The sequence below is a fragment of the Callithrix jacchus genome, chromosome 10 (genome assembly GCF_049354715.1).
Source record: "Callithrix jacchus isolate 240 chromosome 10, calJac240_pri, whole genome shotgun sequence".
NCBI classification, from domain to species: Eukaryota; Metazoa; Chordata; class Mammalia; order Primates; family Cebidae; genus Callithrix; species Callithrix jacchus.
The window spans coordinates 24,056,793-24,078,321 of NC_133511.1; the positions used below are offsets into that span (position 1 = coordinate 24,056,793).

Consider the following 21,529-nt stretch of genomic DNA (forward strand, 5'->3'; position numbering starts at 1 on the left):
GAGTGAGATGTTCTATAAATGTCATTTTGTTCCTGTAAGTTGATAGTGTTATTTAGGTCTTCTATGTCCATAATCCTTTTCTGTCTCCTTGCACTAAAAGAGGAATGTTAAAAATCTTCAACTTGAATGATGAATTTTTCTATGTCTTTTTTCAGTTATGTCAATATTTGCTTTATGTATTTGAAGTTCTGTTATTAGTTGGGTACACATTTAAAATTGTTGTGAATGTTTGGTTACTTGATACTTGAATTATTATAAAATGTCTGTGATGATTTTTGTTAATATTCCAAATTCTGAAGTCTACTGTGTCAGAAATTAATAAAGATATTCCAGATTTTGTACACTTTTATTATACAGTGTATCTTTTCCCAACCTGTTTTAAAAGAAAATATCTGTCTTTATATGTGTATATAGTGTGGTTTATTTAAATTGCATATAGTTGAGTTTGGGTTTTTTTTAATCCAGTGTGACTTTTTCTGTCTCATAATTGGCATGTTTAGACTATTTATATTCAATGTAATTATTGAGCTAAGCCTACACTCTTGCTATTTGTTTTCTACCCGTCCCATCTGGTCTGGTGTTTGTTACTTTTTTCTTCTCTTTTCTTGCCTTCTTTTGGTTTATTTGAGTACATTTTCATATTCTTTTTTATCTCTTCTGTTGTCTTATTAATTATATCTCATTTTATTAGTGGTTTTTAGTAGCATTGGCAATATGCAACTTTATCAAAATATCACCTCAGGAGGCTGAGCATGGAGTTGATCAAAATATCACCTCAGGAGGCTAAGCCTGGAGTTGCCCTGAATGGGATGGTCAGGTTTTTAGCTACAGGCTTCCCACTGTTGCTGATGTCTCTGGCATTTTCAAAAACTCTTCTTGAGTGAGCTGCTGCCATTGCCCACTTTTGAATTGCATCCAACAGTTGAAAACTCCATCTGAAGCATTTACTCTGGAGGCCAGCAAAGAAGAGGCAAAAGACTTTAATCCATCTGGAGTTAATTTTAGTGTAAGGTGTCAGGAAGGGGTCCAGTTTCTGCTTTCTGCACATGGCTAGCCAGTTTTCCCAACACCATTTGTTAAACAAAGAATCCTTTCCCCATTGCTTGTTTTTGTCAGGTTTATCAAAGATTGTATGTTTGTAGATATGTTGTGTTGCCTCCGGTGCCTCAGTTTTGTTCCATTGTTCTATATCTCTGTTTTGGTACCAGTACCATGCTGTTTTGATTACTGTAGCCTTGTAGGATTAAAGACTTAAACAGAAGACCTGGCACCATAAAAACCCTAGAAGGAAATCTAGGCAAAACCATCCAGGACATAGGAGTAGGCAAGGACTTTATGACCCAAACACCAAAAGCATTGGCAACAAAAGCCAAAATAGACAAATGGGACCTAATGAAACTCCACAGCTTCTGTACGGCAAAAGAAACAGTCGCTAGAGTGAATCGGCAACCAACAGAATGGGAAAAAATTTTTGCAGTTTACCCATCTGACAAAGGGCTGATATCCAGAATTTACAAAGAACTCAAACAGATTTACAGGAAAAAAACAAACAAGCCCATTCAAAAGTGGGCAAAGGATATGAACAGACACTTTACGAAAGAAGACATATATGAGGCCAACAATCATATGAAAAAATGCTCATCGTCACTGCTCATCAGAGAGATGCAAATCAAAACCACATTGAGATACCATCTCACGCCAGTTAGAATGGCGATCATTAAAAAATCTGGAGACAACAGATGCTGGAGAGGATGTGGAGAAAAAGGAACACTTTTACACTGTTGGTGGGAGTGTAAATTAGTCCAACCATTGTGGAAGACAGTGTGGCGATTCCTCAAGGCCTTAGAAATAGAAATTCCATTTGACCCAGCAATCCCATTACTGGGTATATATCCAAAGGACTATAAATTGTTCTACTATAAGGACACATGCACACGAATGTTCATTGCAGCACTGTTTACAATAGCAAAGACCTGGAGTCAACCCAAATGCCCATTGATGATAGACTGGATTGGAAAAATGTGACACATATACACCATGAAATATTATGCAGCAATCAGAAATGATGAGTTTGTGTCGTTTGTAGGGACATGGATGAAGCTGGAGAACATCATTCTCAGCAAACTGACACAAGAACAGAAAATGAAACACTGCATATTTTCACTCATAGGCGGGTGATGAAAAATGAGAACACAGGGACACAGGGAGGGGAGTACTAAACACTGGTGTCTATTGGGGGGAAAAGGGGAGGGCCAGTGGGAGGGAGAGGTGGGGAGGGATAGCCTGGGGAGAAATGCCAAATGTGGGTGAAGGGGAGAAAGGAAGCAAAACACACTGCCATGTGTGTACCTAAGCAACTGTCTTGCATGTTCTGCTCATGTACCCCAAAACCTAAAATGCAATAAAAATTTTAAAAAAAAAAAGAGAAGAGGCAAAAGAAAATTGTGAGAAAGTTCAGTCTAACTTATTGTCACTTCCAGAATTTTTCAACTAATATTTTAATACTTTACACATGGTATAAAGAACCTCAGAAGAGTATACTTCTATTGCACCTTCTGTCCTTTATGCTATTGTTGCTATATATTTTACTTCACCATGCTGCATACTCTATAATATGTGGTTCTAATCTTTGCTATAAATAGTAAATTACATACTAAGGAATTTTTTAATGAGATAAACATCAGTACATTATAATTAGGTTCTTAAAAGTGATCATGGAAGTGCACTTCTCAGATATACCCCTTCAGGAAATATGAATGACTAATCACCCCTGCTGTTGCACTCTAAAATCAATTACCACATTTGCATTGAAGTCATGCTTCCCAAAGGCTACGCCCAGCCAACGACTAAAAGGAACGGAGATTATTAAAGCAGGTCTATTTGTGCTAGACGTGAGATTTCTCCCAAAAATTTGGTTTAAAAATTCTATCAGTTTTTCCATCACCCTGACCAGTTTGCTAGCTCTTTCAACTTCTTTTAGCTCCCTCTTTATTTTGCCTGACAGCTGTTAAATATCTAATCTTGTCTTGGTATATGCTTTTCAGAGGACTTGGACCAATGCAAGCGATAACAAATGTGATCCAATCAAAAATATCATAAAATAATAACTAGAGACCAACTCAGCTGATTGTCTTGTGGATGAAGGGATTGCTATCCCAGCTGATAGGTTGGGCATAGCTAGTGCCTGGCACAGAGTGACTGCCCAGTTGCTAAAGATTTTATTGGGGACCACCTAAGAATATATGTCCCTATGGATAGTAACATAGTTGAAGGTGCATTGATTAAAACCATTGAAAATAATACCTTCAGAGGCAAAATAATTGTCTGGTTAGTGCTAAGTTACCTGGCAGACAGATAATGAAAGACTATTAACCATTGGTCATTAGTAAATAGTCAATAGCTAAGTGTCAGAGTTAGGGCACCTTTTGTTTTGTTTTTGTGTTGATGCCGGTTAATAAAATCATATGTACTTTTTTCTTCAACTTTTAAGTCCCGGGGTACGTGTGCAGGATGTGCAGGGTTGTTACATAGGTAAACTTGTGCCATGGTGGTTTGCTGCACAGATCAATCCATTACCCAGGAATTAAGCCCAGCACCTGTTTGACAACTTACAAAGAAGTCCTTATCTCCAGCCTGAGTAGTAAGCCAAAGTCAAGTAGTTGAAGTCACAAAGCTCCCAAAACTGTTTTCATTTTTCCCATTTTACAGATAATAAAGTCTGAGCACATAGCAACATAACAAGAAATTAGCATAACTTGCCTCCTATGGAAGTTTTTTACCTTCAAATTTCAAAGTTTATTTTTCTATTTAATACCTCTCTACTAGTGTATGCATTTTCCAACTATTCTAGAGGACTCTGGGAATCTCAAAAAGAATTGTAATAATGTGATTGAAATATTGTGGAAAATGCTATGTGGCAGGGAGAAAAATTTAACACCAAATGCAGAGCAGTTTAGGGTCATGAACCAAGAATGAATGCTAAATCTGTCACAGTGATAAAAGACTATTATGCTGATGTAGCAATCCTAGTCAAAACTTGGATCTCTAAGACCCACCCTAAACAACAAAATGAAAACCTTCAATGCATGTAAGCAAACTCAAACTAAATTCAACACCAATTTAATGGGTGGCCTGGCCTCACAGGACTCCCTCTTGCCACTAAAACTCATTAGTAAGAGGGCAGTATAAAGCCACAGGACTCTACCTACTTCTGGAGAGCAGCCTGTCACCATCATCAGTTGAAGTCTCATCCACAATCAAGGGCAAGCCTCCCTATTACCAAGATACTGGCACATAGCCTCACGAGTTATTTAGAGAATCATCTCCTTCTCTTAGTACTGATCCTCCTAAAGATGAAAACTATAGGCACTGCTCAGAACCAGCTTCCTGAAGCTGTTGCATCCTCACTCTGCCTATCCTGCGATTTCATCCCAATGACTCTGCACGCTCCGCACTCAGCAATATCATGTCCCTTAAACATGCAACTGCAGAGCACATGCTCTCAGGTGCCCAGCTGCCTCACCACACAGGCCCCACCTCAGGAGGCTGAGCCTGGAGCAGCCCCTGGATAGGATGGTCAGGTTTGTAGCTACAGGCTACCCACTGTTGCTGATGTCTCTGCCACTTTCCCAAACTCTTCTTGAGTGGGCTGCTGCCTATGCCCACTTTTGAATTGCAACCAACATTTGAAAACCCCATGTGAAGCATTTATTTTGGAGACCAACAAAGAAGAGGCAAAAGAAAACTATGAGAAAGTTCAGCCTGACTTATTTTCGCTTCCAGAATTAAAAAAAAAAACCTGGAAACGAGCTTTTTTTTCCCCAGCATGTATGTTAGAAAGAGGTCTACACAACAGAAACAGAGCCATGTGGTAAAGTAACTGTCCTCATAGCATGCTCAGTTTCTTCTATATCTTTCTTTGTTATAATCTCTTTTCACTACCTAGTGATCTTTGGCTCTTCTCTTCAAACTTGAAGTGTATTAAACTGATAGGACACAGTGTGCTTTGGCCACACTGATCAAAAAGAGGATTCCACTCATCCGGGCTTCATGTAGGCTGTATTATAAGGAAACTCCTATCCTTCAGATCTAATTCTTTTCTCCTGGGCTGAATTTAATTAAAATATATTTTACAATTAGATTTTACCTTTCCTGTTGATTATTTTAACTATACTCTGCATTAATTTATTAGTGATTGCCCTATTAAGAATTGTTCTATTGTGATATACATCCTTAACTTTCTAGTCATCACAATTAATAATGTACCATTCCATGTAAAATATGGAAATCTTGCAATACTTGGGTCTATATCACCCATTTATTTTATAGTTATATATAATATTATATATCAACATACACTATAAATTCCACAATAACATGTAATTTATATTTAAATGGTTATATCATTTCTATACAAGTTGAGAGAAAACCACAACATTGTAAGTATCCACATTTCTTTGTCCATTTGCTTGCCGAAGGACATTTAGGTTACCTCCATCTTTCGGCTATTGCAAAATGCTTCAATGAAGGTGGTTGCACTAACATCACTTCCAGATCTTGTTTTCAATTTTTTGGCATATATCTGGAAGTGGAAAAAATAATATTTTGTATTATCCAGATACTTTCCATTCCTGGTGCTCTTATTTTATTATATTTTTAGGATCCACGTTTTTATCTGATTAATTTTTCTTCATCCTGAAAAACTTCCTTTATCATTTCTTATGTTTAAGTCTGCTGGCAATAAATTATCTTATTTTTCTTTTATCTCAAAGCGTGTTTATTTTGCTCTTGTTCACAAATATGCTTGCTAGATTTATGGGCTGACAGTGGTGTTTCGTTTTGTTTGTATGTATGTTTTACCACTTTAAAGGTGTTGCTGTACATGCTTCAGAATTTCATGGGTTCTGATGAGAAACCGTTGTATTCTGTATGTAATATTTTTTCTTGCTCATTTTTAAAATTTGTTCTTCGTATTAGACTTAGTTTCATGGTGATCTTTCACAGGACTTCTTTAAATTAATTCAGCTTGGTGATTAATAATAACCCCTTCAAATTGTCTAAATTTCATAAAAAATAGAAAAATGTCTCGCTTTTATGAAATTTAGTAAATTTAGATGGATTATTTCTTCAGATTTTTTTGCGTTATTCTTTTTTTCTCTTCTTTTGGTATTATGATTAAACATGTTTGACCATTTGATATAATCCAACACATTTCTGAGGTTCTGTTCATGATCCTCAGCATTTTTCTCTGTGTATCACCTTATATGATTTCTACTGGTCAATCTTCAAGTTTGCTTACTTTCTATTCTGTCATGGCTATAAAGTACATCAATTCTGTTATTTCCTAAATTGTATTTTTCCATTCTAGGTCTTCCTTTTTTTAGTGTTTGTATTTTCTATGTTGAGATTCATCACTCCTCACCTGAGACTTTTGTTTGGTAACCAAAAAGTTTTGTTTTACTTTATTGAAGGGATATGTAATACCTGATTTTTAAATTATTATCTGTTAATTTCAACATCTGGTTCCTCTTGTGGTCCAATTAATTGATTTTTTTCTTGAGAAAATTTTTTCATTTTCTTAGTTCTTTGTATGTCAGGTAACTTGCAATTGTATGCTGGACACTGTAAATGTTAAGTGGAGAGTCTGGGTTTTGTTTTGTTGTTTTCTCCAATGAGTTTGTTTTCCTTCCCTTATCAGGGAACATTCTTGGCCGAATTAAACTGCAAATTTTTCTTTCTTGAGCATGTCTGACGCCAGTCCAGATATTTTGTCTTTACCTGAGCTGCTGAGTCTGTGCTGCACGTTCATGATTTAGGTCAAAGATGTGAGTGAATCTAGTTTGGGGATCTCCTCTCTGTTTCATTTGTTTCCACAACTTCCCCAATTCTCTTCAAAGTCAAGAAATATTTAGGATTTTTTGACTTTGCTTTTCTGGTTTTCTGAGCTAGAGAGGCTGTGATTTTTTTCCACATGGGCACCATATAGGCTGCACTTGGTGCCAAGGAAAAAGCTACCAAGATGAGTGCTTCTCAGTATTGCTCCCCATCTCCCCTCCCCCAAGTGCTTCTGCATCCCCTACCAGGATCAGTCTGTTTCTGTTCATTCCACAGCACCTTCAGAGCTTTTTCCTTTTTAAAAATTATGCCTACATTTAATTTTTCATGTAGGGGTGTCATCTGGTAGAGTTTTGCTCTGTCATACCCAGAATTTCTTTTTCTCTTCTTTTCTTTTCTTTTTCTTTTTTTGAGACAGATCTTCACTCTTGCCCAGGATGGAGTGCAGCGGCATGATCTTGGCTCATTGCAACCTCCACCTCCTGGTTTCAAGTGATTCTTCTGCCTCAGCATCCCGAGTAGCTGGGACTACAGGCACATGCCATCACACCTGGCTAATTTTTGTATTTTTACATTGGACAGGCTTTCACATTGGTCAGGCTTGTCTCAAACTCCTGACCTTGTGATCTGTCCACCTTAGCCTCCCAAAGAGCTGGGATTACAGGTATGAACCACCATACCAGGCCCTAGAATTTTTTTATCCGTTTACAATGTACCTTCATTTCTTCCACCTACACTATTGATAGCATACCTAAGGTGCAGAAGTCTTCAGAGAGCAACACAATCTGCAGTCACTACTCAGATGAAGGTACAGAACATTTCCAACACCCGGAAGTTTTCTTTATGCCTCTCTTTAGTCAACAGCAACACCACTCTCCCAAGAAGTTCCCAAATCTTGCATTCTACGTTTATAGACTAACTTTGCCTATTCTTGAATTTGACATATTTTGTTTCCTGGTTTATTTTGTTCATTATGTCTGTGAGATAGATGTGTCCATGTTGTTATATGCAGCAGTGTATTATACCATAGTATTAATATACAGTTTGTTTCTCCATTTCCTTTTATGACAATAATTTTCTTTTTTTTTCTTTTTTTTTTTTTTTCCTGAGACGAAGTCTCACTCTGTTGCCCAGACTGGAGCACAACAGTGCGATCTTGGCTCACTGCAACCTCCACCTCCCGAGTTGAAGACATTCTCCTCCTTCAGCCTCCCAAGTAGCTGGGATTGCAGGTGCTTGCCACCACGGCCGGCTAATTTTTGTATGTTTAGTAGAGACAGGGTTTCACCATGTTGGCCAGGCTGGTCTCGAACTTCTGACCTCAGCCTATCTACCCACCTCGGCCTCCCACAGTGCTGGAATTACAGGCATCAGCCACTGTGCCCAGCTCAAAATTTCAGTTTTAATACTGATAAAGTTAACTGGAGGATACAGCTTAAATCTTCAACCACACTGGGATTTTCTAATTCCCTCATTGCTTTTCCCACATAAGTCTAATGAACTCAGGCACAAGGAGATACAAACGGTATCAGCACCCCCCCTACGAAAACAGATGGGGTACATAAAAGAGGGTACAAATGCTGGTCCAGAGGACAGGCAAGTCCTAAAAAGAGAACCGTATGGAGACAAGGCCTTTCATCTCCAGTTAAGTCACCCAGCTTCAGCAAGGAAGAGTGGTAATGTGGATAAAGTAAAACGATTCCTCTCAGTCTTTACTCTGCTAGGTCCTGAAAAATAGGTGCCCATTTAAAAGGAATTACCCATTTTTGGCCAGCGAGAATTGGCCCATTCAGAAAGAAGGGATATCATTTGCCCAAACCTGGTTTCCTCTTGTGAAAACATGAGATACAGCTAAGAACTATATCACTGCTGAAATATTTATTTTTTCAAATTATCTCAAAAAAGGAACTAGAAAATGTAAAGAGGGCAACCTCTCAAGAGCTATTTCCCCTTCAGCCCCGACGTTTTCCTGTACCAGTTGGTGACCTGACCTACTTCTAGGGACCGAGATTATTCTATACAATCTGTGGATAAATAAACAAAATGTAAGCTGTTTTAGAAGCCTGCTTTTCCACACCATATGTAACTTCAAGAAGAAAAAGGGTAGATGTTGTTCTGCAACAATTCACCAGCACTTCCCACTTGGAATAACATTCTTGAATTCAGAGCAGTAACAGGGCACTCCATTCTGCCATTATTTGTGTGAGTAAAGGACAGAGAGATGACCGGAAGAAATTCTAGAAAACTAATCCCACTGGCCACCAGCCAGGCCCTCTGATGCACAAGATGTTACAAGATTTGGTTAGACAGAGAACAGAAACTAATTTCAAAGTATGTGTAGGATGTAGGAAAATCACGAGAGAGTGTTCAGCATCCCAGGACTAGTAAAGGAGGCACCATTTCAAAGTGCAGGCTGAAATGGTAAAGAGAGCTGTGTGGGAGAGGCACTTGGCATGAGTGTGACTCCTGGTGGAGGCACGCAGTTCACAGCACTCCCATAAGGAGAGGCCAGAGGAACGAATACACTGCCATGCTCTCTTCTTTCCCTGCATTTCTTTCTAAGACAAAGGGCAAGAGAGTCTGCTAATGCAGTCCATATCCATCAGACTCCCAGGAGACGGAGCAGGACGGATCTGTGCTGAGAATGCATTTAAAAGGCAAACAGGGGATAACCAGCATACTCATAAACACAGCTTTACAATGAGGACCAAATGGATAGGAAGAGTAAGATGATAAAATGTAGGCCACCCAAATATCTTGGGTTTATTGGACAGAAGTGCTGGGAGCAGCAAGGAGTCATCCAAGACCTCCAAGAGGGTAAGGTCTCTGGGAAACTGAGAGGTTTTTGTTACAAATGAAATAGGGTCAAGATAAATGGTACAAAGTCAGTGGTTCCAGCTCTAAATGTTTGGGAAGAGCAAAGGCATAGGAAGCCAGGATACCACTAATAGCAAATAGGCTTCTCTTCTAAGGGGGATTAGTTCACTCACAATTAGAAAAATCAAAATTTTACTCAATAGGTAGAGTTTCAGGATAAAGATAGATATGTTGTATTAGGAGTTTTGTTTATGCTCACGCATCAAGAGCAGAAAATGTATCCAGAATGAGGAAAGCTCAGGAAATAAATAAATGACCAATTCAGATGCAATTGTTCTCTTCTTAATGTCACATCAGTAACAAAGAAACACCTCTGCCAGTTGGTAGGTGTACCAGACACTTGTCAGTGCTCCACCCCCGTGTTCTCAGATCCTGTTCTCATTTTGATGCACACCAATTTCAAGTAAGCTTTCACAAACTCCCAACAGCCAGCACCTACTTTTGTTTGCCAGAGAGTTCTACTCCAGGTGCCAGAGCCCACGTCTCCTGCTCAGGAGAGCCTGGAAATGTTTTTGCCCTGATACATGTCAGTCATGGGTTCAGGGATGTTCCAGGGGACATACTGCATGTGGCACATAGGTGAAAAGAAGTGTGCCACACGCACTATGTCCCCTGGAACATCCCTGAACCCATGACTGACATGTGTCAGGGCAAAAATATTCCCAAAGCCTGGCCCCTGTCTAGGATAATTCATGTCTTCAAATACTTCATGTAGGTTTGAGCCAAATCTGCCCATTATCAGAATTTGTTTACCATTGCACACTTTCTCAGTCTGCCTCAGACTCATTTGTGCATCCCTCCACTAGATTTGCCTAAAATGTCTCCAAAGAAATCGCTTTAATATGAATCTTCATCTTAGGGTCTTCTGATAAACTCAATCCATAATGGAGAGGAATAAAACCAAAGTTGCACCAAGAGGAAAGAAGATGAAAAAACTATTTGAGGAAAATTTTAAACCATCACTATTTAGAAGGAAAGTTTTTATCATGCAGAACATATCATGAAAGAATTCAAAGGCAAAATGTACCTTTTATATTAATGTGTCTTCAAGTCACATGAGAAATTTCAGAGTTCTCATCTCAGGGAACTAGCTGTTGTGTTCAGCATGGCTGCCACTGCTGTAGAAGATAATGGAATAACCCAGTGGTTTTTAAAAGTTGGTTCCAAGAGCAACAGCAGAAGTGTCACCTGGGAACTTCTTGGGAATAAAATATCTTGATTGCTACTTTAAACCTACCAAAGCAGAAATTGTGAACGGGACCTAGAATCTGCCTTTTTTGAAGCCTTCAAGAGACCATTGGTGTAGTCCCTGGTCCCAGGAAGTGAACTAAGATACATGCATGTACATAATCCAAAAAAAAGAAAAGATTTTTGAATTTGCCACAGAAAAGAGAAAATGGAGAATGCTGGAAAGGATAATATGTCAGAGATGAAGATGATCAGTCGTAACGCTATGACTATAAAGTTAACAGCCTGTGAAGCTGGTGCTGTAAGGAGAGCTTGATGAAAAGAAGCATACCATGCACAATAGTTGATGAAGCTGTGGTCACAGAAAGACAGACTGACCATTGCCTCTGAGTGGGCCATGACACCATCGATACCTATTCCAGTGCAAGCCAAGCATTGGCAGAGAACAGACCTGAGGCACACAGATCCCATCATGACCCCAGGCCAAAAGTATTAGCGTGATCACTAATAGCAAAACAGCTAAAGATGATGACAGAATCTAGCACTTCAAATTAGTGGTGATGTACCTCTCAGATATAGAGTTCATTATTATTTTAATTAAAATGACAAAGGAGTAAGATATCTAAAAAAAAGAAAAGAAAAAAAAAGCTGAAGACAAGCTCACCAGGATGTTGAGGAGAGAACTTAGCTCAGTTTAAGTGGCTCAGTTTAACTTAGCTCAGTTTAAGAATGAGAAGAAGTGTATAGGCTGGAATTGTCCACTTATGAAGCAAACAGAAATAAAGTTGTCTCTATTGAGAAATTTCCCACAGCCATTCACTTCTGGGGAGTCATCTCTGCAGGTAGGACAGAAGAACATCATTTTGGACCAAACAGATTCCATGACTCTGAAATGAGAATTTCTATTGCCTTAACAAGGGAATGACTAGCCTTAGCACAGGGCTGATGAGTAATGTAGGAACACCTGTCTCTTCCTGTGTCTTTCTGTGCCTTTCTGAGCCTTTCTCATGTGAGTGCATTCCCAGGTTTGAAATGTCCTGACACAACCAGCTCCTCAGGCTGGGCGATACTAGAGTGTGCAACAGGAAACCCAGTACTCACAGAAAATATGGGGAAACAGTATCTCAGAGAGCCTCAGGAGCTGCCCAGGTTGCTCAGGAACCACATTTTGAATCAGAAATGAGAACTGACAAGAGACCTAGAGACATCATGATTTCTGTCCTCATTGCATCAGTCACCCCCACACCAGAATCAAATTAAGCAAGGAGGCAATTTCCAAAATACTGAATTTTCAGGCCTTCATATCAGGAAGAACATAAAGAGACAAAAGATACCACCATGCAACCACACTCCCTATTCAGCTTAGGGTGAGCAGTGCAGAGTCCTTCAGTCCCTTGTGCTCCCACTTCCTAGAAGAGAGGTGGCTCGGATGGCATTTGGGTAGGGAAGTCCTAAGTATATATTCTTCTCTTTTTCTGTAATGGTAAGGAAATTAAAGCCTCCATTATCCTGGAATCAGTTCTGGTCTAAAAACCATGGTTTCAAATCAAATCTGTGCCCAACCACTCCACTCCAATTGAAGAAAAAACAAAACAAAACCATCCATCTGTGGCACTAGGGTCATAAGATGATATTTAAAAGGAGTTTTCTTTTACATGTGTATAGATCAGAGATCTGACTGGAAACCCAAAGAAACTTCCTTCAGATACTCTCCTCGGAAGAGTTTCTTCAATAAATAAGAAAATGTGTAGTTTTTACAAATAGAGCACACTTTGATTTCTGCACAGAATTTTATTTCCCATGGCCAGGCACAGTGCCTCACACATATAATCCCAGCACTTCGGGAGTCTGAGGATCTCTTGAGCCCAGGAGTTTGAGACTAGTCTAGGCAACATAGTGAAACTCCATCTCTACAGAAAAATTTGAAATATGCTTGGCATGGTACCTTGCACCTGTAGTCCTAGCTACCTAGGAGGCTGAGGAAGGAGATCACTTGAGCCCAGGAGGTTGAGATTGCAGTGAGCTCTGATCACACCACTGCACTTCAGCCTGGACAACAGAACAAGATCCTATCTCAAAAAAAAAAATAGAATTTGACTTCCCACAAGGACTTCTAATCTCCAGAGTAAAATTAGGAGCATTTCTTTCCAGAGGCCTGGATAGGGTGCAGGATTAACTCTAAGTGGGATTCCCAGACTGACTCCTGTAACAATGACAAACATTCAGGAAGACAATTTGTGAGCCTGGCAGTTGGTTAGGCTCCTAACATGCTCAACATAGCAAAGCCCAGCATCATATTATCTTTTTCAGAAAAATTATCTAGAAACTTTCAAAGCTACCAAAAATTCTGGGTATTCAAGTAACAATGGAAGCTGCCCCAAAAGGGCTTGAAACTTGTTCATGAAGGAGAGAGAGAAGTAAATGTCATGTTACCATTGGCTATAGGGAAGCAGTGATGAGCTGTGTAGAGACAGCAGGGAAGAATCACACATAACCATGGTGACATTTTTCTAAAGATACTTCACTTCCGGAGGCAAGAATCAGTACATATTCTCTATTATTTTGGCTAAGGCAGAAGTTCACTATATGAATGATTCATATTTTTATTCAATAACTATTCCATAATTCCATAATTTCTACATTTGGAAAAGAATATAAAATTAAATTATACCCAATTGCTATAAAAAGTTGCCTTCAAAACATGGTGTTCATTGAATGATGGTACAATTATTTTCTGGAATTTCCCTTCTTAAATGATACTACCTATTTTCCTCATAGTTTTGAAATAAAATATAGCGTTGAAAAACTGGAGTGGACCTAACACTTTCAGATTTAGGCCAGATAACCACTAATCCCTGTTTCTGCAATTTTGCCATATCAAGAATGTGACATAAATGGAATCATACAGAATTTAATATTTGAAATTGGCTTTTTCCATGCAGTGTAATTCTCTTGTGATTTACCCAAGTTGTTGTGCATATTAACAATTTATTCCATTTTGAAGGAGGGAGGTATGGCTATCAGAAGACAACAGACAACATGAGGGACCCTCATGGTGATGAAACTGTTCTGTATGTTGACTGCACCCATGCATCTCAGCTGTGATATTGCACCATAGTTTTGCAAGATGTTACCATTGAGAGAAACTGAGTAAAAGGTACATGGAATCTCTGCAGTGTTTTTTACAACTACATGTGAATCTTTAATTATATCAAAATTAAACATTGAATTTACATGAATAAATAAATTTAGGTCAGACAGAGTGGCCCCTTCCACCTCATGACTTCATGCCCAAATGCCAGGAGAATAATCAAGGCACATAAACAGAAGCTAAACCTGTGTCTCAGGATGCCCTGAAGATGGAACAAAAAGTCCTCAACAGCATAGAAAAATCACATTTTTAAATATAAGGATGTTATATCCTACAGTAGGGTACAAAAGAAAACATGGGGAATAAACCGTATATGTAACAAACAAACAAAAATAGCCACAAGAATGTAAATATGGAGAGGAAAGAAGCATTGGTCACTTTTCTTATTTTGGGGAGGAAAAGGATAAAGACAGGAGTATCAAACAAAACTTTTAAGGATAAATCAGGTTTGAATAAGTTTAAAGGTAAAAGACTCAGTGAAGATGAAGAGATTGAGGGTCTAAGAAACGTGAGGAGATTTTGAGATAATAAAACCCCAAAGAAGAAAACAGTTTGATAGAATTCAATATTCATTTTCTTTAATTTAACTTTAAATTTAAGTTCAGGGGGACAAGTACAGGTTTGTGAGGTAAACTTGTGTCATGGGGGTTTATTGCACAGATTATTTCATCAGCCATCGATTAAGCCTAGTACCCATTAGTTATTTTTCTTGATACTTTCTCTCCTCCCACCATCCACCCTCCAACAAGAACCAGTGTGTGTTATTTTCACGTATGTGTCTATGTGTTCTCATCATTTCACTCCAACTTATAAGTGAGAACACGCAGTATTTGGTTTTCTGTTGCTGCATTAGTTTGCTAAAAATAATGGCCTCCACCTCCATCCACGTTCCTGCAGAGGGCATGATCTCATTCTTTTGTATGGCTGCATGGTATTTCATGGGGTATACGTGCCATATCTCCTTTGTCCAACCTACCATTAATGAACATTTAGGTTGATTTCATGTCTTTGCTCTTGTGAATAGTGTGTCAATGAATATACAAGTGCATGCCTCTCTATAAAAGACTAATTTATATTCCTTTAGGTATATACCCAGTAATGGGATTGATAGGTAGAATGGTATTTCTGTTTTTAGGTCTTTGAGGAATTGTCACATTGTCCTTCACATTGGTTGAACTAATTTGCACTACTACCAACAGCATATAAGTGTTCCTTTTTCTTCACAACCTCACCAATATCTGTTATTTTTTCACTTTTTAAGAAGTAGCCATTCTGACTCATATGAGATAGTATCTCATTATGGTTTTGATTTGCATTTCTCTAATGACCAGTGATACTGAGTTTCCTTTTTATATGATTGTTGGTTGCATGTATGTCTTCTTTTGAGAAGTGTTTGTTCATGTCCTTTGTCCACTTTTTTAATGGGCTGTTTTATTTTATGAATTTGTTTAAGTTTCTTATACATGCCGGCTACTAGACATTTGTCAGATGTTCAGTTTGCACTCATTCTGTAGGTAGTCTGTTCACTCTATTGATAGCTTCCTTTGCTGTGCAGAAGCTCTGTAGTTCAGTCAGATCCTGTTTGTCTATTTCTGCTTTGCTGCAATTGCTCTTGGTATCTTTGTCATGAAATGTTTGCCCATTCCTATGTCCAGAATGCTATTGCCTACGTTGCCTTCCAGGGTACTTATAGTTTTGGGTTTTACATTTAAGTCTTTAATCCATATTGAGTTAATTTTTGTATATGGTGTAAGGAAGAGGTACAGTTTCAATCTTGTGCATATGGCTGGCCAATTATCCCAGCACGATTTGTTGAATAGAGAATCTTTTCCCCAGTGCTTGTTTTTGTCAGGTTTGTTGAGGATCAGATAGTGGTAGGTGTGTGGGCTTATTTCTGGGTTCGCTATTCTGTTCCACTGGTCTATATGTCTGCTTTTTTTTTTCACTGTTTAAGAATTTTTATTAAAGCAAGAATTTTATAATCCAAATTATGTTTCCTTGCTCAGTTTTCAATTCTGTTACTTAAAACAGAACTGACATTTTGAGCTATTCCACAGTAAAGAATTACAAAATTAAAGAAAGGAATGCTTTAAATTTTTGTACTTTGTTGAAAATTCTTTTTCCCAGGGTCTATAAAACATTAATTTGTTTTTATATTTACTGTTTTTGTGGATACTTTTTGATTTTAAATCAAGAAGTAACCTAGGACTAGCATTATGTTTGCTAGACCTGGTATTTGCTCGGAACATAAGGTTCAAAGTTTTCTTTCCTTTTTTAATTACTTTATATTTTACATTTTTTCCCCATAACATTTACGTTTTCCAATGCTTAGATTTTCTTCAGTGAAGCACAAGTTTTTTCATGGTCCCTGATCAATTTTAAACAGCTGGAACACCAGTGGCACTGTTAACAGCCATCTGGGCAGCGTCTTTAGCTTGGTGGGCCTGTAGTACAGTACCTTCATCAACCTTAGAACAGAGAGACTCTGGAGACTCGAGCATATGAAGAAGTTCTGAATCATCAGTCTCCAACAACATGCCAGGGATTTTACCAGCAAGAGTAGGGTGCATGGCTTGAATAAGAGAAAACGGCCATTCTCCCAATATTTGCTTTTGCTCTTAAGGAGGGGCAGATGCCAGCAAGGAAGCAGTCAAAGGGTCCTGACCTTGTACATGAACAGCAGGCTGTTGCATTGTAACTTGTGGCTGTGTATTAAGATGTTGCTGAGGACTGCAAACTCCTGCAGCATATTTATACTGTGGAATGGTGTGGAGAGCAGTAGTAGCTACAGCAACTGCAGCTGCATGACATGGACCCATTGTCTGTGTTGATGTGTTAGCAACATGCTGTGTTGTATATGTATGTTTTTTATCAGTATCATGCTGTTTTGGTTACTGTAACCCTGTAGTATAGTTTGAAGTCAGGTAGCATGATGCCTCCAGTTTTGTTCTTTTTGCTTAGAATTGCCTTGACTATTCAGGCTCTTTTTTTGTTTCATATGAATTTCAAACTAGATTAGTTTCTTCTGATTCTGTGAAGAATGTCAATGATAACTTAATAAGAATAGGATTGAATCTATAAATTGCTTTGGGAAGTATGGCCATTTTAATAATATTGATTATTTCTATTCAAGAGAATGGAATATTTTTCCCTTTGCTTGTGTCATCTCTGCTTTCTTTGAGCAGTGTTTTGCAGTTCTTCTTGTAAAGATCTTTTACCTCGCTGGTTACCTGTATTTCTAGGTACTCTAGAAATGTGTGTGTGTGTGTGTGTGTGTGTGTGTGCGTGTGTGTGTTTGAGAGAGAGTTGTGAATGAGATTGCATTCCTGATTTGGCCATTGGCTTGACTGGTTCCTTTTTGTATCCCATTAATTTCTTTCTCTTGTTTGATTGCCTTAGCTGGGACTCCAATACAATGTTGAAAAGGAATGGTGAAAGAAGGCATCCTTGTCTCATGCAGGTTTTCAAAGGAAATGCTTCTAGCTTGTGCCCATTCAGTATGATGTCAGCTGTGGTTTGTCACAGATGGCTCTTATTATTACTAGGTTTGTTCCTTCAATACCTAGTGTATAGAGAGTTTTTAACATGAAGTGGTGTTGAATTTTATCCAAAGCCTTTTCTGCATCTATTGAGATCATCGTGTGGTTTTTTACTTCAGTTCTGTTTATGTGATGAGTTACATTTATTGATATGCATATATTGAACCAAACTTTCATCTCAAGGATAAAGCCTACTTGATAATGGTAGATAAGCTTTCTGAAATGCTGCTGTATTTACCAGTAATTTGTTGGTGATTTTTGCATTGATGTTCAAGGATATTAGCCTGAAGTTTTCTTTTTCTATTGTGTCTCTGCTAGGTTTTGGTATCAGGATGATACTGGCTTCATAGAATGAGTTAGGTAGAAGCCCCTCCTCTTCAACTTTTTGGAATAGTTTCAGCAGGAATGGTACCAGCTCTTGTTTGTACATCTGGTAGAATTCAGCTGTTAATCCATCTGTTCCTGGGCTTTCTAAAGTCTGTTTTGCCTGAAACTAGGATTGCAACCCCTGCTTTTTTTCTGTTTTCCATTTGCTAGGTAGATTTTTCTCCATCTCTTCATTTTGAGCCTCATTGCACGTGAGATGGGTCTCTTCTAGAAGCATGCCAGTAGGTCTCGGTTCTTTATCCAGCTTGCCACTCTGTGTCTTTTAATTGGGGCATTTAGTCCATGTACATTTAAGGTTAGTATTGATATGTATGGATTTGATCTTGTCATCATGATGTTAGCTGATTAGTTTGCAAACTTGTTTTTGTAGTTGCTTCATAGTGTCACTGGTCTGTGCGCTTCAGTGTGTTTTTGTAGTGGCTAGTAATGGTCTTTCCATATTTAGTGCCTCCTTCAGGAGCTCTTGTTAAGGTAGGTGTGGTGGTAACAAATTCCCTCAGCATCTGCTTGTCTGAAAAAGATCTTATTTCTCCTTCACTTAGGAAGCTTAATTTGGTCAGATAGGAAAGTCTGGGTTGGAACTTCTTTTCTTTAATAATGCTGAATATTGGCCTCCAAAATCTTCTGGCTTGTTAGGGTTTCTGATGAGAGGTCCACTGATAGTCTAATGGGGCTCCCTTTATAAGTGACATGACCTTTCTCTCTAGCTACCTTTAACATTTTCTCTTTCATTTTGATCTTAGAGAATCTGATGATTATGTGTCTTGGGGATGATCTTCTTGTGAAGTATCTTACTGGGGTTCTCTGCATTTCCTGAATTTGAATGTTGCCCTCTCTAGCTAGATTGGGGAAGTTCTCATAAATGTTATCCTGTAATATGTTTTCCAAGTTTCTTCCATTCTCCGCATCTCTATGGGGGACACCAATGAATCATAGATTTTATCTCTTTACATAATCTCATATTGATCAGAGGTTTTAATCATTCTTTTTGCTCTATTTTTGTCTGTCTTGTTTCAGAAAGCTGGGCTTCAAGTTCCGAGATTCTTTCCTCCACTTGGCCTATTCTGCTGTTAATATTAATTATTGATTGCATTACAAAATTCTTGCACTGTGTTTTTCAGCTCTATCAGGTCAGTTATGTTCTTTTCTACACTGGTTATTTTGTCTGTCAGCTCCTGCATTGTTTTCTCATGATTTTTAGCTTCCTTGGTTTGGGTTTCAATGTACTCCTTTAGCACAATGATCTTCATTCCTACACATATTCTGAATTCTATTTCTGTCATTTCAAACATTCCCAGCCCAGTTCCGACCCTTTGCTGGAGAGGTGATGTGGTCGCTTGGAGGAAAGAAAGCATTCTGGTTCATTGTGTCATCAGGGTTCTTTTTCATCTTTGTGGGCTTATCCACCTTCAGTCTTTGAGGTTGTTGACCTTTGGATGGATTTTCTTTTTATCCTATTTGATGACCTTGAGGGTTTCATTGTGGTATAAGGTGGATTCAGCTGACTGGCTTTGTATCTGAGAGATTTTAGGGGCCAACATTCAGTTCCCAGCTCCTGAACTGTGTGCTCTAACTCTGGGGGACTTGTATTGGGCACCAACTTTGTTTTCTGGCTGCTTAAGGTTAGTAATCCACTGCACTGAGTGGGGATGAAGTGTTCCTTGACTGCTGGTCACTACACTCCAATGGGTAGTATCAGCCAAAGAGTTTCATAGTGCAGTGACAGTGTGATCTGTCCTTGTACATGCCAGTAGCAGAGGTAATGACAGCTGCAGCAGAGTGCTTGTGGGTGCCGGGATGCCTGCCTTCCTGTGGATGTTCACCACAGTGGCAGAGGCAACATAGCTGGGGTAGGGGGACCTTGCTGGCAACTGGTGTGCACAGTCACACTGAAAGTGGTGTTAGTTTGGGGGTGGGGCACTTGTAGGCACAGGTCTGGGTGCCTCCTCTGTGCCCCACAAGCAGGAGTGATCACTCAGTGCAAGGGAGGATCCACTGTTAACACATGGTGGAGCACTGGCAGGAGTAGGGCTAACTGGGTCTGTGCCTCCAAGGCTCTGTCTGCAATGGCAGTCAGGGAATGGCGGGGAAAGGAAAGCAAAACCTTCCCACACAGGCGCTCACCAGCAAAGCAATGTGGGGAGTTGCCATGGGCCTGAAGGAAGCTAACATATGAGGAGGGAGGGAGCATGCAGGCTGCTGTGTGGCCACAGAGGCTGCCCTTTGGGAGCGCTCCACCACTCAGGCACAGTCTGCCAGTGCAGAAGCTATAAAGCAGGCCTCAGGTACCTGAGACTGCCCTGCAAGTAGGTGCAACCAGGCTGAGGACCCAGGAGAGGCCAGCAGACCAAGGGTTGCTCAGGTAAAAGCAGTCCTGTCTGATGGGCAAAACTGCACTGCAGAGTGGAGGTCTGACTGTCCTCCTTAGGCTAACATCTCCTATGAGAGTAAGTTGAGCCTAGGGGAATGGCTGTTCCTGCCCATGCTCTGCTGCAGATACTCCCACACCAAACCCTCTGGGCTCATCACCTGACTTGTTCCCCCATCACTTCTCTAAGCAGCCCTCCCTGCCAACTAGAGTGTCCATGGTGGCTGAGAGGTCTCCTCCTGCTGGGGTTCCAGAGGCCTGCGGTGAGAGCAGGTTGTTCCTTGCCAGTTCAAGTCACTCATTCCCCTAGAGCTGTTTGGGGGCCAGGAATGAGTCCTGGTGCATGGAACCCCATGCAGCTTCCCAGCTTTCTCCCCGTTCAGCCCAGCTTCTGTGTCTTCCCTCCATCCACCCTCAGTGCCTTCCCTCTGAAGAACTGTTAAGAGCACACCAGTCATCTCAGTCCCTTGGTAAAAGGTGCTTCACCTGGCTGCATCTAGTTGGCCATCTTGCCCTCCTCTTGTTTCCATTCATGTTTTTAAAATATTCCTTAAATCAAGGAATGATGAATACTTCTTTAAGAGAGTAAAATTTGTAAATTTCAGGGAGGATCCAAGATGGCCGAATAGGAACCCCTCCAGAGTGCAGTTCCCTGCGAGAACAGTGCAGAGAGTGAGTGCCCACCACATTACCAAATAAGTTTTCACTGCCCACAGACCAGGAGATTCCCGGGCTGAAAAGCGCCACAAGATTTCAGCACAGCAGTTTCAGCCGGTGCTGGGTTGGTGCACAGAAACCCACAAGTCCGGGTGGCCATTTTGGCTGGCTCCTGGAGTGCCTGGGAGACAGCCGCCCAGTCAACTAAAGGGAGGGGGCTAAGAAAGGGAGTCAGGGGATCTGGCTCTGCGGGGACCACCCCCACAAAACAAGCAATCCAAAACACTCTGGATTGAGAGTTTCACAAAAGGCTCAGCTGGATCCAGGACTGTCCAGCTCAGTGGAGGGAAGGGTGTCTGCCACTACTGACAGTCCACCACTACCAAGGCAGTTCACACAGCAGCTGGGCAGAGCCTGCAACAGGTCAGCAACACCTCTGCTGGCAGGCTGTGACTAGACTACTCCATGCAGGGCAGGGCATCTGTGAAAAGGCAGCAACTTATAAATAAAGCTGACCTTCCTAGGGCA

The 21,529-nt window shown here is 39.9% G+C and overlaps 1 pseudogene; it reads right to left on the reverse strand.

The window, feature by feature from the left end:
• Window positions 1–16,004: 16,004 nt before the first annotated feature.
• LOC100894912 (polyadenylate-binding protein 1 pseudogene) lies at window positions 16,005–21,161 on the reverse strand (annotated as a pseudogene).
• Between the last annotated feature and the right edge of the window lie 368 nt (window positions 21,162–21,529).